Source organism: Tympanuchus pallidicinctus, unplaced genomic scaffold (assembly GCF_026119805.1).
Source record: "Tympanuchus pallidicinctus isolate F22 unplaced genomic scaffold, pur_lepc_1.0 scaffold2, whole genome shotgun sequence".
Classification (NCBI taxonomy): Eukaryota; Metazoa; Chordata; class Aves; order Galliformes; family Phasianidae; genus Tympanuchus; species Tympanuchus pallidicinctus.
Window position 1 is genome coordinate 435,095 of NW_026294721.1, and position 15,020 is coordinate 450,114.

General features: G+C 41.9%; 1 long non-coding RNA gene across 1 annotated transcript in view; it reads left to right on the forward strand.

Moving 5' to 3' along the window:
• Window positions 1-14,590, forward strand: part of LOC128080567 (uncharacterized) — a 74,208-nt gene extending 59,618 nt beyond the window's left edge. The window contains exon 5 of the long non-coding RNA XR_008206768.1: window positions 12,165-14,590. This is a non-coding gene — a long non-coding RNA (uncharacterized LOC128080567). The remainder of the gene's footprint in view (window positions 1-12,164) is intronic.
• Window positions 14,591-15,020: the final 430 nt, after the last annotated feature.

Below are 15,020 nucleotides of genomic sequence, written 5' to 3' on the forward strand. Positions count from 1 at the left end.
TAAGTTCCCCTTCTTTGGCAAATGGTTATTAGCACCTCTTGGAAACAGTACAAATAATAATAAAAGAGAAAGTTATAGGCTGGGGAAATTGTGGATACAGGTTTGTATGAATTTTTAATGCATTTCAGGGCCAACGCCTGAAATGAAACGAGGGTCATGGTTTAGTGGGCATGGTGGTGATGGGTTGATTATTGGACCAGGTGATCTTAGAAGTCTTTTCCAACCTGAATGATTCTGTGTTTCTATGAATGTTGTTCTCCTTCTGCAGTTATCCTCTGCTGATAACTTCTTTGATATCAAGTCTAAGAACACTGAAGCAATCAGATGCGTAGCTGCTTATTCTGTCTTGAAACGTTAAGTGTGAAAAATCAGAAACTGGTTTTCATGCCCATGACTCATGGACCATCCCAGCTGAGCTAGTAAAAGGAAAAAAACTCATTTTTAGCCGGTCCAGGTCAGATTTAAATACTTATTCCAGATACCCAGATATTCTCTGGGTGAGAAAAGTGGTTGGGCTGTGCCCTCAGAGGCACAGCATGCTTGGATCTCCTCCGGGAGATGTGCTGTCGACACCGTTCCCTCTCGGTGCTGCAGAACAACCTCCGTTTTTCACAGCTCCCCAGGGTGTGTGCCCTCGAATGGTGCTCACCAGATCCTGACCCAGGTCACAAATCCTCAAGTTCCGGAGTAATGTAAAATACACATCATAAATAGACGTGTCCCTGGCCCCGGCTCGCTCTCAGCTTTGCTTCTGTTTTCTTGAGCCTAGTCTGCCTGATTTTCTCCAGTAGTTCAATCATATTTATTAGGAATTTATAGTTCTCTGTAGGGTTTTTATATTTAGCTGCCTACACTGGAAAACCGCATTTTTATAGATGTTGGATACCACACCTTTCTCTGTGGCTCCTCGAGGAGCTTTTTTTTTCTCCTTTTTGTGCTTTATGTTTGATTTCTGTAGTTTGTCTCTATCCATTGCTCCAGTCCACCAAGATTGTAAACTACTTATCAACAAAGCAAACAGCGGGCCACATTTAAATGGCTGCAAGTGCTCAGTTGGGATTGGATCATCTTTGGGTAACACAGCTCCTTGGCTCTGTCTCTGACAAAGAGAAGGAGGAAAAAGAACAACTTTACAATGTTGGTAAAAGACCAGACATGTTGCTCAGTTTTGTAGAGGCAGAGAGTTCCTAGAATCATAGAACCATTAAGGTTGGAAAAGACCACTGAGATCATTTTGCCCAAATGTAGTTGCAAAGTATCTCATCGGTCCTTGCAAGATTACCCCTCTACATATGTTAGTAGTCTTTATTTTAGGTTGTTCATGGCCAATGCTCTTCTGATCTAAACCCAGAGAAAACCAATTCTTGTCAATGATTGTATCCGTTTCACAGTCCTTTAAAGCCTGATTCCATATGAGCAAACAGAGATAAGAGAGGCCAAGACCTATGTGGCCTTGCTGTTTGTTTGTAGCAGGTCAGTGGGAAGGCAAAACTAACCCATAGGCTGTGCTAAGGGCTCTAAAACTATAAATCTGAGAGGAAAAACTCATTGGTCTGTCATTTTCTTAGGGACTATTTACTAATACACAATAAAAGGGAATGCCAGTGAACTCATCCTGAGCACAAGTTTACTCTGTTCAGATTCTTTAAGGTGTTTAAAGAGGTTAATATTCACAGGGTAGGCAGCAGAACTTGAGAGATTCTATCCCAAGAATGAGAAGAAGAATATTTCTGCAAACCCAATTGTATATGCAATTTGTTTTCTCACGTGCTAGAAATTAAACCAGGGAGCCAGAAGGCAGCTGGCTTTTTGCCGTCCCACTACTATATCTCCTTACAAAGCCTTTTTAACTGCTGTTAATTTTTTTTTTTTGTATGTATAAAATCTCTGCCAAGATAAGGAGCTGGATAAATGAGTATTAAGAAATCCAGGATGAAGAAATTCCAGGAAGGAGCTTGGTGCTTTGGTGAGTGCGTGGCTAAGTATAGACATAACTGCTATAGTCATGGAATAGTTATGGCTAGATGGTAATTCTGAAGGTGTCTGGTCACAACCCCCACTCAAAGCTAGCCTAGCTTTAAAGTCATATCTAACTTCAAAATTGCTCCAAGGTTGGTTTTTCCCATTTATTTCAAAAAAATAGTCCCCTTGTTGGTAAACTGCCCATCAAATTGTCATTGATGTTTTGGAGAAACGACAAAACTTTATCACATGGGAGACTGAAAGTCATCTTACTGCCTTTTTACAGAGGGATGCTAATGGCTGGGAAGATGAAACAGCGTAATCATGGCTACGCATAGATCCTGGTGAAGCTTGCAAATAAACACACTTACTGCTGGTGATTTAAATCCACACCTATTTTGCCGTTATCCAGTTTCCCTTTATCTATCCAAGCCCATATACTTGTAAATTGTAAGAGGAAAAATAATGAGATTACTGAGATTACTGGCATTTTGTTATAAGTAGCCAAAAACCAGCCCAGGTTGCTTAGCAAGCATAACCTACTGCAGGAAATCTTAGCACCAGATAACAGCCCACGACTACACAGCAGCCCCAAAGGCAATGGAGTCTCTGCTCTGTGCTGGAAGCTTTCAGGCATGACCTATCTAATAATGCATCACTTCTTTTTATTAAGAATCTGGAACCTAGTAAAGACTTCATGTTCCCTTAATAGTCTTGCCCTAAATTAAAGAAACCACCAACAGCTCATTAATACCTCATTAGAAGGTGTGAATACAAGATATAAAGGGAAGGTACTGTAAAGTAACCATTAGGAAAAAGAATTGAAAAATCAAACTCCTCCCAGGTAATCTTCTCATACTTACCAATTTATCAGCAAAGGCCAGATCTCATCACTTTTGGCTTGCATACACTAGCTCCTTTATTTACAGTGAGTCAGACTGGAAATCCTATTTATTCTGCAGTCCTGGCACAACTGCAGATACCAGGGTTAGGAAATTAAGCCTGCCAAATTTCAGGATTTCTAATTCACGGGAAATTTTGGCATTTGGAAATTTGCTTTTATTCTGACTAAGAAAATAAAATTCTTTCCTTCGCTATTGCCTGTGACTGGAAATTCTGACTTAAAAATATGATTTTAGAAATATTGACCTGAGGATTATTGTTCATGTTGGTGGAAATCTGTATTATTTGTAAAGGAAATATTTGTTACAGTGGAAGTAGATCTCCTTCAGATGTGCAGTTCAATGTTATTTTCTTATCATAAGAGAAAACCACCTCGGTTTGGGGAGTTGGACTAGATGACCTTCACATATCCCTTCCAATTCAATCGACTCTGTGATTCCATGATTCAGAATGTATACACTGAATGCAACCATACATGTAAATCCAGTGGCAAAAGGAGCAGTAGGGACAGCTGCTGCTGTTCAGTTGATGTGAGAAGTTAACAGGGACAGCACATCAATTGAACAGCAGCAGCTGTCCCTGTTAACTTCTCCCAAGAAAAGGGGCTCCACCAGATAATGCAGTTCCTCTGTTTTTTTCTTTTTCTGGCTATAAGGAACAGTTTGATCCACTATACAGCAAGGTGCTAAGGAAGATCTAATCTTAATTTTCTGGCACAAGAAATGAGAACATAACACTGAAGAAGTGCCTGAGCTGTAGAAAGATTAATTTCAGAAGTTTAGCACCTGAAAATCAAAGGCACAGAACGTGTAACCATATAAGCCATCCATGATACCAAAAACCACACAAAGTTATTCAGACAAATCACTTGCAGCAAGAAGAGCTCAATCGGAGATTGAAGCCATGTATGAACAATGATGCACTGAAAAATCTGAGAAACAGATGGCATCACTCTACTTTCACTAGAAAGGCTTTCAATAAAATCTTCTTGCAGTGGGATAGCTCAGTAAAGACCCTCCTTTTCACATGGCACGTAGGACACAAAGACACAAAGCTGGAAAAGCATTGGTGCCTTTTTTTTTCCTGACCAAAATCAGGTATTCAATGTCTGATTCAGTTATTTCAGATTCCTTGAAGGGAGATATTTTATGAGTACTCGTCTACTCATAAAGTAGATAATTGTGTTTGGTCAGATGGCTCGGATCCTGAAAGGGGCTCACATCCTAAATAATACTTGAATGTTGGTCTACACTGGGGATATATAGGGAAAATTGATCTCATCTAGCTGTAGGGGTAAGAATCAAATTCGGATTGAAACAAGGGTTGAATGACACCTCAATGCCATGATCAAGTGGGCATTTTGATGTAGCCAAACCAGCTTGCTTTAAACTGTAGGTGTAAGGATGGTTGATAGGGTGGACTGATTCTTAGTGAAGAGGGAGGCAACCTATTCCATTGGAGGGTGCTTGCAATCCTATTTCAAATCTTTTCCTTGGTAGAAACGTGATAAAATGGATCATTTTTTGATGCAGAAAGGGAATCAAATGATGAGCAGATCTGCTGGCTGCTCCTGCACACCACAAGCTCTGGGAGTCCTCAAGATACTTTCAATTACACAAACCAAAAAGCACTCCTACTACAAAGAAGCTGAAGAGAAGTCCTGAAATTTCTATGCCAGAATATATTCACCCAACATGCTGAACAGTTGGGAAGGGAAAGGAAGGGAAGGGAAGGGAAGGGAAGGGAAGGGAAGGGAAGGGAAGGGAAGGGAAGGGAAGGGAAGGGAAGGGAAGGGAAGGGAAGGGAAGGGAAGGGAAGGGAAGGGAAGGGAAGGGAAGGGAAGGGAAGGGAAGGGAAGGGAAGGGAAGGGAAGGGAAGGGAAGGGAAGGGAAGGGAAGGGAAGGGAAGGGAAGGGAAATTCTGCACAAAGAAGGTAGACTGAAAATAGGTGATCAGTAATGTCCTTTTCAACCCAGGCCATTCTATGATTCTATGATTCATTCTGTGAAAAACAACAAAAAAAGCAAAATAAAGAGCAAACCACGTGGGACGCATCCATACAGTAGGACAATGCTTTTTGCAACCCTCTACTGTCAGCAGTAGTGCCTGTACACTAGCGTGGGAAGGCCATGATCTAAAGCCTGTTGAAGTCAGTGGAAAGACTCCCGTTGACCTCAGAGGCTCAGTTTTATCCTCTGAGCATAGGAGAACTCCAGCTGCGGTTTAGTAACTGCTGGTGGTCCGAGTGCCTGTGGTGAGTGGGCTGCATCTAGGCCATAGAAGCCTATTAAGCCTAAAGACATATGAGCTACCAAGTCTGCGTTTCCTAAGCTCGATTGGGTGTGCAGTGGTTTGCAAGAAAATTTGAGGGTTGGCAGAGTTCTCCCAAAAAGTTTGAGAATTAGTGATCTGGTACCTTCACTAATGGCTTTTTACTTGTAGCACATGCCAGGACTATTCTGTGTATTCTGACAATGATTTCACTGAGGCTGGGCATAGTTACTTGTCCTTGTTCCAGTGTCTGTTTTCCTAGAAATCCTTTATTTCACCCTAGGGAGCAGATGAAACCAAGACCTGTAGCCTAAAGCTCTGCATTGCTCTCTACTACTGCAGTGATAGCCCAGAACATTGGTTAGCTTTTCTTTCTTTTCTTTTTTTTAAATTTTATTTTTAAATTTGTTTGTTGTCCCTTTCCTTCCATTGGATGTGCAAGCCATTGGGGAATACTTTTGCAAAGAATATTAACTTTCACTTCCTTATGTAATTAGAAGTGGATGAACTCCTAGTCACCCTCTACTTGACTGAGGGAAAATTACCTCATGCCCAGTTGTTACTGAGTGAAAATCCCCTGCTGTTACAACATCTCCCTTTTACAGGAATCCCAGTTAAAACTAAGAATTTCCTCTTATAATCTTCACACCAAACTTCCCCTGTTTGGCTCAACGCAACTTTAGAGGAAAAGATTTTGTACCACAAGTTCACCCTGGGACAAAAATCAATCCATTTTGGTTTTTAACATCTCAAGTGTGGACATCACGACCGTAGCCCAGTATTTTAGCAGTGGTCTCAAGAATACTGGAGAGAATCTGAGTGCTGAATCCACCAGGGCTGTGCTCAAACATCCAAAGGCTTCATTAGCCCTCATCCTGCAGCACTGTTCCAGCACCACAATCCCAACCTGGTCAGGGCTGATGCTTTCCAGGATGCTGTCTCCAGTCTCATGTGAATTGCATTCTTTGTTTGCCAATTACTGGCCATTAATTTGGCTGCTTTAAAATTGTACACCGTGCAAACAAGCTGCCCAAGCAAGTGATCCAAACCACTTGGGCATTATGGATCTGTTTCTGGTGATTTTCATTGCTTTTCAGTAGTCTGCCACGTCTGTGGATTATGCCAGCAATAATTTTTCTGCTTTTCTTGGATGGATAAAATATGTAAATAAAGGTGTTGTATGGTGTTGGGTCAGGGTGGATTGCTGTGGGACCCCTTCTAGCTGTGCTTCAGACAGATTAGGAGCCCCTGCGTGCAGATATTTCCTGAGATCTATCAAGTAGCCAGTTTTAGTCCATTCAAGGCAAAGATTTTAAGTTCTGTAACTTCTGTAACCAATGATCTTCTTGAAAATTATTCTTGTTATTCTTCCCTTTCTATTCCTAACATTCCTGTTCAGAGGTTTTCTGCACAATACAACACAACTCAACACAGCTCAACACAACATAGCTCAACCCAACACAACTCAACACAACACAACTCAACACAACACAGCAATGCAAGGAAAAAATTCAGCATTTAGTGTCAATGGCAGGGAACAATATGTCACTGGGAGCTGGGAATGAGCAGTGAGTGATGAGAATCTACCAGCTTTGTTCTGCTGATGGTGAGATGTTTGTTTTCCATTGGAAAATAATCTGGTTTCACCTGTTTTGGAAACAACAGGTTCTGTCCTATTTTCCCTCTCCCCCCATCTTTCTCTGCTGGATTTCATAATGAGTAAAAGCCACATTAACTATTCAAATGGTTGTGCTGCAATGGAGGGATGGCAGAAATGTCTCAGGAAAGAATAAGGCTCTTTTTTCATGATTTCAGTTGTTTCCCATCAGTAAAAAGGAGCAGCAGGGAGCCAGATTCTACTTAACAGCTCTGTATAACACAGCTCCCATTTGTTTTGCTCAGTCCTAAAGCCTTGGTTGCATCTCTCTCCCCTACCCTTACGTCTCTCATTACTAATCTGAGCCTTCCATTTCTCAAGGAAATATTTTGTCCCCAGTTACAAAAGGGACACTAGGCAAAGGTAAACCAGCCATGTAGGATCTTAGCAACCCAGAGAACCATCCAGGGACCAGAGAAGAGGTAGGGAGGTCTGCAAGTCATTGGAACGTATCAGAAAGCAGCTGGGTGAAATGCCAGTTGGCAACCCTTTCAGCAGCCCTGTAGCTAAAGCACAAATGTTTTCAAGGGTCTCATAACCATGTTTTTCACCAGATAACTTCTCTTTCTCCTTTTTTTCACATTTGCCTATCCACCACGATACACATCTATCTGGAAAAGCTGCTGTATTTCTGACATCCATGCCAATCGGAATTATCCTTTGATCCTAGGTTACCGTAATAGACAGATATTAACTTTCCTTTGGTTTGTCTGCCTGGCTTTCTCTAAATAGTGGCAAGAAGAGCTTCCTCCTCTCATCACTCAAATATCAGACAGTACACAGAAATTTTAGATTTTTCTTCCTGATACTCCCATCCACATTCTCACTCCACACCAGACACTCTTCTACAAGGTATTTTTAAGTCAATATGCTGACATTTAGACAGGGAGAAAGTAATATATATGTATATATATGGAAAGAAAAGAAAAGAAAAGAAAAGAAAAGAAAAGAAAAGAAAAGAAAAGAAAAGAAAAGAAAAGAAAAGAAAAGAAAAGAAAAGAAAAGAAAAGAAAAGAAAAGAAAAGAAAAGAAAAGAAAAGAAAAGAAAAGAAAAGAAAAGAAAAGAAAAGAAAAGAAAAGAAAAGAAAAGAAAAGAAAAGACACATGCCCAAACTGTCAATGGCCAGTACAGAACATCAGAACACTGGAGAAATCTCCCTGTACCATCAAGTATGAGATGTGCTCATGGCACTAGGCTACCCACCCCAAGTAAATGGTTTGAATACAGACTCTGAGAGCTTGTCTGGGTCACTCATACTTTTCTTGTGCTGAACAGCACAGCAGTAACAACTCAGTTAAGCACTGAGAAGTAGTGAGCAGAACATTACCATCCCAAAAAGCATGTATCTGTAAATGAGCAGGACAGATTCCTACCACCTCTGTCAGGATCTAGAGACTGAATCCTTGTTTTTTTCTAACATATTTGAAGTCCCTGCATGAATGCTGCTATTGCATGCAGGGTTATTCTCAGGGCAGCAATCAAATACAGAGCAGAACTGCAAGCAGATTGTTCTGTTTACTAATAATAATTAGGTTTCAAGGACTGTCCGAAGATAACCCAAGTCTAAGTTACATTCTTGGCACGAGGTGCAACCAAGATGAGGGTGGCCAACTTCAATCAGATATGGAGCATCAAGCACAAATAGTCTGAATGTGAACTACCTGTACTGGAAAAAATGGGAAGGGATGGAAACAATGTGTGACCATTCAGATACTGTGACTTCAGGAATGTCACACTCAGCAAGTACTACCAATTCTGCTCAAGCTATTTCTGTTAATTTGTGTCCTTTTATTATCTCAGCTCCTTTTGGCTGAAAAATAGGAGACAGTTGCTGTGGTTGGGGAAGTCTGGAGGGATCAGAGCTAGGATGATTCCAAAAGGAGCAGAGGAGAGGAATAGAGCTGACAATACCTGCATTGAACTGAAAGTGTAAACCTTAGAGATGTCAGCATCTCTCTGAGATCCTTTCCAGTGCATGTCTTGCAGTTCAGCTGGGTGAACATCCTTGGTAACATCTTAGTGCCTTGGGGATGTTTGTGCAGTCCAAACCTTCTGAGAAGGTATTGGCTTGTAAAGTAGAGGTAGGAGACTTTGACCTTGACTTCAAAGGTGAGAGAAACGTCAGCCCTATGATCAGCCAGGATTACCTGAGGGTCATAATTAAGTTCTTATTCTGCTACCAAAATAGATTGATTTCAGAAAGCCTGGGCATACACCTCATTGACTTCAAGGATGAATGCTGTGCTCCCCTCTTGCTGCAGTCAGGACGTATTAGAAAATCTTGACCTCAACATTTCTTTGTCTCCAATCCCTACTTGCAGCTCCCGTTGATAATGCTTTCCTGAATTTGGGTGAATCCAGAGGATGGTTAATTAACTGTTATGGGAGGAGTCACTAGATGGCAATGTTACTCATGCTCACCAGGGCAAGGTATTTTGGCCAGCTGGTGAAAGATGTTTTGTTTTGTTTTGTTTCATGATGAAGAAAGATCGTTTTGCTCAAGTTTGTTGTGAGGCAGACTTCAGAGAAAAGCTCTATCTGGAAAGAGAGAACTTGTTCCTCGTTTTGGTCTTTTAAAGTAAATTCTTGAGGAAAAAATCCTAAGTTTGGTGTTTAAGTTGGCATTTTTAGAGCAGAAAGCAGATCAAGATCACATTTTCAAGACCAGGGCTCAAATATTAGAATTGCATGAAACCAAAATACCCCCAAACTCCCTTTCACGCATGTTTTCTTCATTGAGAAGATTAAGCCTCAGTTTTCTGTACCTGTTATTCTGAATCTATTACTGCAAACTAGGCAAACCCAGGGTAAAAGAACTGGATTGCTGGGACTTTCCTGTTGTCCAAGCTGTCTCCAATCACCTTCAAACCAAAGCTAACCACCTTGTCCATAGGCTGTTTCTGGGCATGTTTTGGAAGCTAGCACAGACGGGGGGCCATGCCCATTAGTCAGCCACCCTGCCTTAGAAAGTGAGAGAATATAATCACACAGATATGATCATTCTACAGTAATGGATTCAGACCAGGGAATGGTCCCAGCTACATTTAATTTGTCAGCATCAATTTAGCCTTAGTGTCTGAAACCTGAGGGATGTGGCTCAGTGGCCATGTTGGGAATGGGTTCATAGTTGGACTCAGTGATCTTAGAGAACATTTCCAACCTCAGCTGATTCTATGATTCTGTGAAATGAAGCGAAGAAAAAGTGAACTTATTCTGGATATGTGGCATAATTTGAGAATATGAAGCAAGAAATGTTACTGCACAATGTGTGCTGAGGCTCTGGATGCCTATCTCCTTTGGATATGTGTTTTAAATTAGGAAGTTTATCCAAGGTGGATCGAAGAGAGGCTGTGCTGCCATCCCAGTTACTGTCATCAGATGATGCTTGATGTATTCCAGGAGCAGTTTGGTGGCAGGCTTGTATTCCTGACAGAAGGAATTATTCTGTAATGAAATTAGATGAGGAATTTAGCTTTACATGGGGATCGTGAGTATCTGTGTCTCTATACAATGTAAATCTAAACTTGTGCTAATTTCTCCAAGTCCTGCTCTCATAAGGGGAGAAAGGGCCTCCCTCGTCCTGTTTACATTTTCCTAATTACCTCATTTGTTCTTTGTTTACTGAGGGATTGGGTTCTTAGGAGACATCACAACACTACCAGGATGGCCCTTGATTGGAGAGGCCCTGAGCGGACCTAAGGAGAGGATCGGATGGCAGAGATGGGGATATGCTCATTATCCTCAAGAATTTGAGAGCTTTAAACACCAGCAAAGGAGCATGGTCTGAGGGCATGGAAAGAGAGGCACGATATCAAGGAAAGAAAATACCAGCCAAAGACTTAACCATCCTTTTGGGCCCCTTCCCTTTCAGTGTGCAATATTCTATGACTGAGTGATAACTAGGAAGCATTCCCTACCTGTGCAATCACATAACTCAAAGAACAGCTTCAGAGAGCACATCCTGGGAGCTATCTCCCTTAGGATTAGGATTCCTCACATAGTGCAGGGTGTGTTTGAGCCTCTTGATCTATCACAGGCAAGAAATATGGTGCAGCTCAGGGTACTTGCAATAACCTGAATCTAGGAAAAACAAAACTTCATAGAATCATGGAATCATAGAATGGTCTGGGTTGAAAAGGTCCACAATGAGCATCTGGTTTCAACCCCCCTGCTGTGTGCAGGGTCGCCAACCAGCAGACCAGGCTGCCCAGAGCCACATCCAGCCTGGCCTTGAATGCCTGCAGGGATGGGGCATCCACAGCCTCCTTGGGCAACCTGTTCCAGTGCCTCACCACCCTCTGTGTGATAAACTTCCTCCTAATATCCAACCTAAACCTCCCCTGTCTAAGTCTAAAGCCACTCCCCCTTGTCCTATCAAGGGGAATGCTGAGGGAATGTCACTGTCAGTTTGTGGCTATTTGCTTCCACGGCTTATCTGCTTTAACATGATCATAGTGGTTCTCTGAGCACCTTGTGCACAGCACTTCTGGCTTGACCCCCTCTTTGGATCAGACACTTTGCTCCAGGAACAGCTTCTTTGTGATTTTCTGGCCACTTTCTCTCCCTGAAGATCATGGTTAAGGTTGAGAAAGATCACTACAATCTTCAAGTCCAACCACTAGCCCATGAAATTGCTTCACCTGTTTCATCTTGCATGACAAGGGTAATGTTCACTGGCCCAACTCCAAAATATCCAGTGAACAACTAGTTGCAAAAGGAAATCTAGTCCAGCCCTTTGAATACTGGTTTGGGACATGGATACCTTGGATTTAAGCCACAGCTTAATGTGGCTTGCTAAAAGGTTGTTGAGCAACTCTGGCTAAATGACAAGATTTGCCAACAGAAATGATGTCTCACAATGCCCAGTGGTGATTCTAACAGTACAGTGATGACCGGCTCTGACAGTGAAGCTCCTGCTTTGGGTTGAGCCTTGTGGATTTCAGGAGGGGAAGAAGACTCATCCCTGGACCATGTGGTACAGGCAATGCTCAGGGTGGATGGACAGCACTCCCACCACAGAGACCCAGGTCCGGGACTTTGCTGGAACCTAGTAACCTTGACTCATAACTTGTGGTTTCCCTGGAGGGAGAGGGTCAGCTCAGTTCAGAGCATCCACAATAACGATGAGGTTACGTTACACCCTACCAAATGATGGCTCTGCAGTGATGTGGGTATTAAGCATCCTGAAACAAGGTATAAACTTACAGAACTTACTGACAAGTAGGAGGCAGGCTGCGGCAGTCCAGATGGATAGTGTTGGAGGATTGCCCTGGGACAGTAAGTAAACTCAGTGCAGTGTGCATCTGCACTGTCTGGCGTGGACTCATGAGTGAATTACCCTGCTGACTGTAACTAAATTTCTTCTTTTAGGGAAACAGCTACAAGGGAGCCTGGGAATCATCAAGTGTGCCTGAAGCATGGACAATCATTGGAGCAAAACAGGAATTAAACAGAAATTGTAAACTTATATTCTCTGTGTAATGAAAGAAGAATCATCACATCCATTTTGCATTATAGTCTTGATCTCATTATACACAATAAATAGAAGATGTGGATGCAAGTCTTTTCTTGACCTTGAAGGAAATCAAATCCATAGCTCGGTTATTTTAGAACTTCTTTTGCCAATGCCTGGGAGAGATGGGCCACTTAGTGTCCATTTGTGAGAGTAGGTGTTATAAACTCTATTGGTGGGAGACACTCTCCTCATTAGATATACAAGTTCAGGTGCCATGAATCCTTCTGGAAACGCAGCCTTTCCTTGCTTTCCATCTTGTTTTCCAGGTCTTACACAGCTGGCTAGGCTGACCAATCAACTTGACAAAGGAAATCAAGTCAGGAGTATTGCTCTGTTCTATCCACTAAGTTGCATTGTGGTATGCAGCCAGCACTCCTGATCCTGTAGTCTTCACACACCTTGTAGTTACTTGCATCATAAGGGAATGAGTGAGGTTTATTTCACAAAGATGCTGGAACGAGGGGTGATGATCTCAATTCACAGTTTTACTGAGATATCGGTTTAATTCAGCTTCAGGCTGTCTGTGCAAACCAAAGTGATCAATTCTTCTGTCAAACCAAATCATCTTCTACATACACTTGTACAATGTTATTGCCAAATCACTTTAAATTTTATAAAATTTAAAATTCAAAGATCAAAACTATAGTTAAGGTCAGGCACCTGCCTTGGGGATTTAAGACCTACGTCTGCCAGCTCTCACAGGAGAAAGACAAGTAACCACTTTGTGCATGTGATGTCTGTGCATGCAGGCACACCATGACCTAATGGAACAGGAAAACTATCTCTTTTTCAGGAACAGGGGTGTTGTTTCCATATTCCCATGGCTTTCTATCAACTCAGGTCTCTAAACAAAAAGTGCACTGTTTGCTTATAGTATTGATGGGAACTCCTCAAAATGCAAGCAAAGTGGAACAGACCCAGGTAGAAGGAAGAAAACCCAAAGACAATAGTCTACAGGGCTAGGGGAACCATTCATTCCAGAGTGGTGATTTTGAAGTCTGCAGTCTTCATGTTCACTGCCATTGCAGTCACCACCTCATAAACTTAGCAGGTTCCAGGAATTCATTTATTTGCTCCCTCTGGAAGACTTGCTCCAGTCGTTAAAAATCATCTTCCACTTTCCAACCTAAATTTATTCATGACCAGTTTATCCCCATCTGTTCCGATGCCAATGATGTCTTAGGTTTAAATAGCTTTTTTCCCTCTCTACTCTTTAACTCCCATTTTATTTATAGGGTATGATCTTAACTGCTCCAATCTTGCATTTTGCTGAGCTAAACACGTCAAAGACTTTGAGTCTCCTAAACAGGGCACACCCTTCCTCTGATGGTCCTTGTTGCCCTTTGCACCTATTCCAGGTTGAATTCATCTTCCTTCAACGCAACAAACTAAAATCAACCCTTAGAGTCCAGTGGCTTTGTATGATGCTATTAACAGGTTCACCAGGCTAGAGAGGCCCTTTGTGCAGGGCATTCCTTTTAAAAGTCATCTTGCTCCATCTCAAGAAAACTGTAGCCATAGAATCCTAAGTGTTGGAAAAGACCTCTAAGATCACCAAGTCCAAATATCAACCCATCCCCACCATGCCCACTAAACCATGTTTCCGTGTGCCATATCCCCATGTTTCTTTAAAACCTCCAGTCATTTCTATCCTACCTCTACTGGAAAACTGCTGCCTGGTCTCCACCATAATCTTACATGTGCGTACGCTTTACAATCATTCTTTTTTCTTGTCCCATAGCTTTGTTCCTAAAGGGACAAGTAATACTCAGCATCTTTGTCTCTCCCATCTGAAGGAGGAAACACTTTTCCCTTCATTTCTGGAACATATTATTTTAGGATTAGCTCCTCTTGCACTTTTAATTAAGGAAGGCCATACTAAAGTAACTCTAGTTCTTCATCCTCTTCTGCATGGAAGTGCTACAACCATGGCTGCATTCAGGCTATCCAGAGCATGTTAGCCCATGAGTAAACTCTTTTTCTTTCTACACCCAGGTTTTCTTAAAAAGGAAACCAAGCAGTTCAGTCCATATTAGAACACGGTATGTGATGTGGGTGACCTGTGGTGAAAGGTATTTGAAAAAAAAAAAAAAGAAAGGAATCATCTTGACAATCATTTTATATCAACATTCCTTTCTCTACCAGCAGACAACCCACACAATACTGAAAATGGGTAGAATTTGGAGACACCATTTCCTCCTCCAAGTAAAAATGAAACCAAGTCCAAGAAGCCCCAAGGAGCTCATGGCACGAGTCCCAGGGATGGGGAGAAAACACCATGGTCCTTACAACTGAACCATTTACTGTGACTCACTCCAGTGACTCATCAGAACAAAGCTGAATTCAAAAGTGGGGAAGGGAGACTTGCCACCTTTCCCTGTTCTTTTTGCCTAAGTATGGTTCCCAGAACTGTATCAAACAACATCAGAATTCCTTATCAGGAAGTGGCATAAAAAGGACATTATGGGCTCTATTTTAAGGTACTGTTAAGAAACTTCTTCTACTTACACAGCAAGAACTTCTCTGCTCTTTCTGCTCTCATTATCAAATCCATAACCACCAGCATCTGCAGCAGCAAAAAGCCAGATGGCTTTGTGTCTCCAATTTACAGGTGAGAAAACTAAGGCTCAGGTGGAATTACTGACTACCTCCAGTCAGCCACCAGCGAAAGCAGGAACGTAATGCATTTGCCTCCATTTCCCAAAGATGTG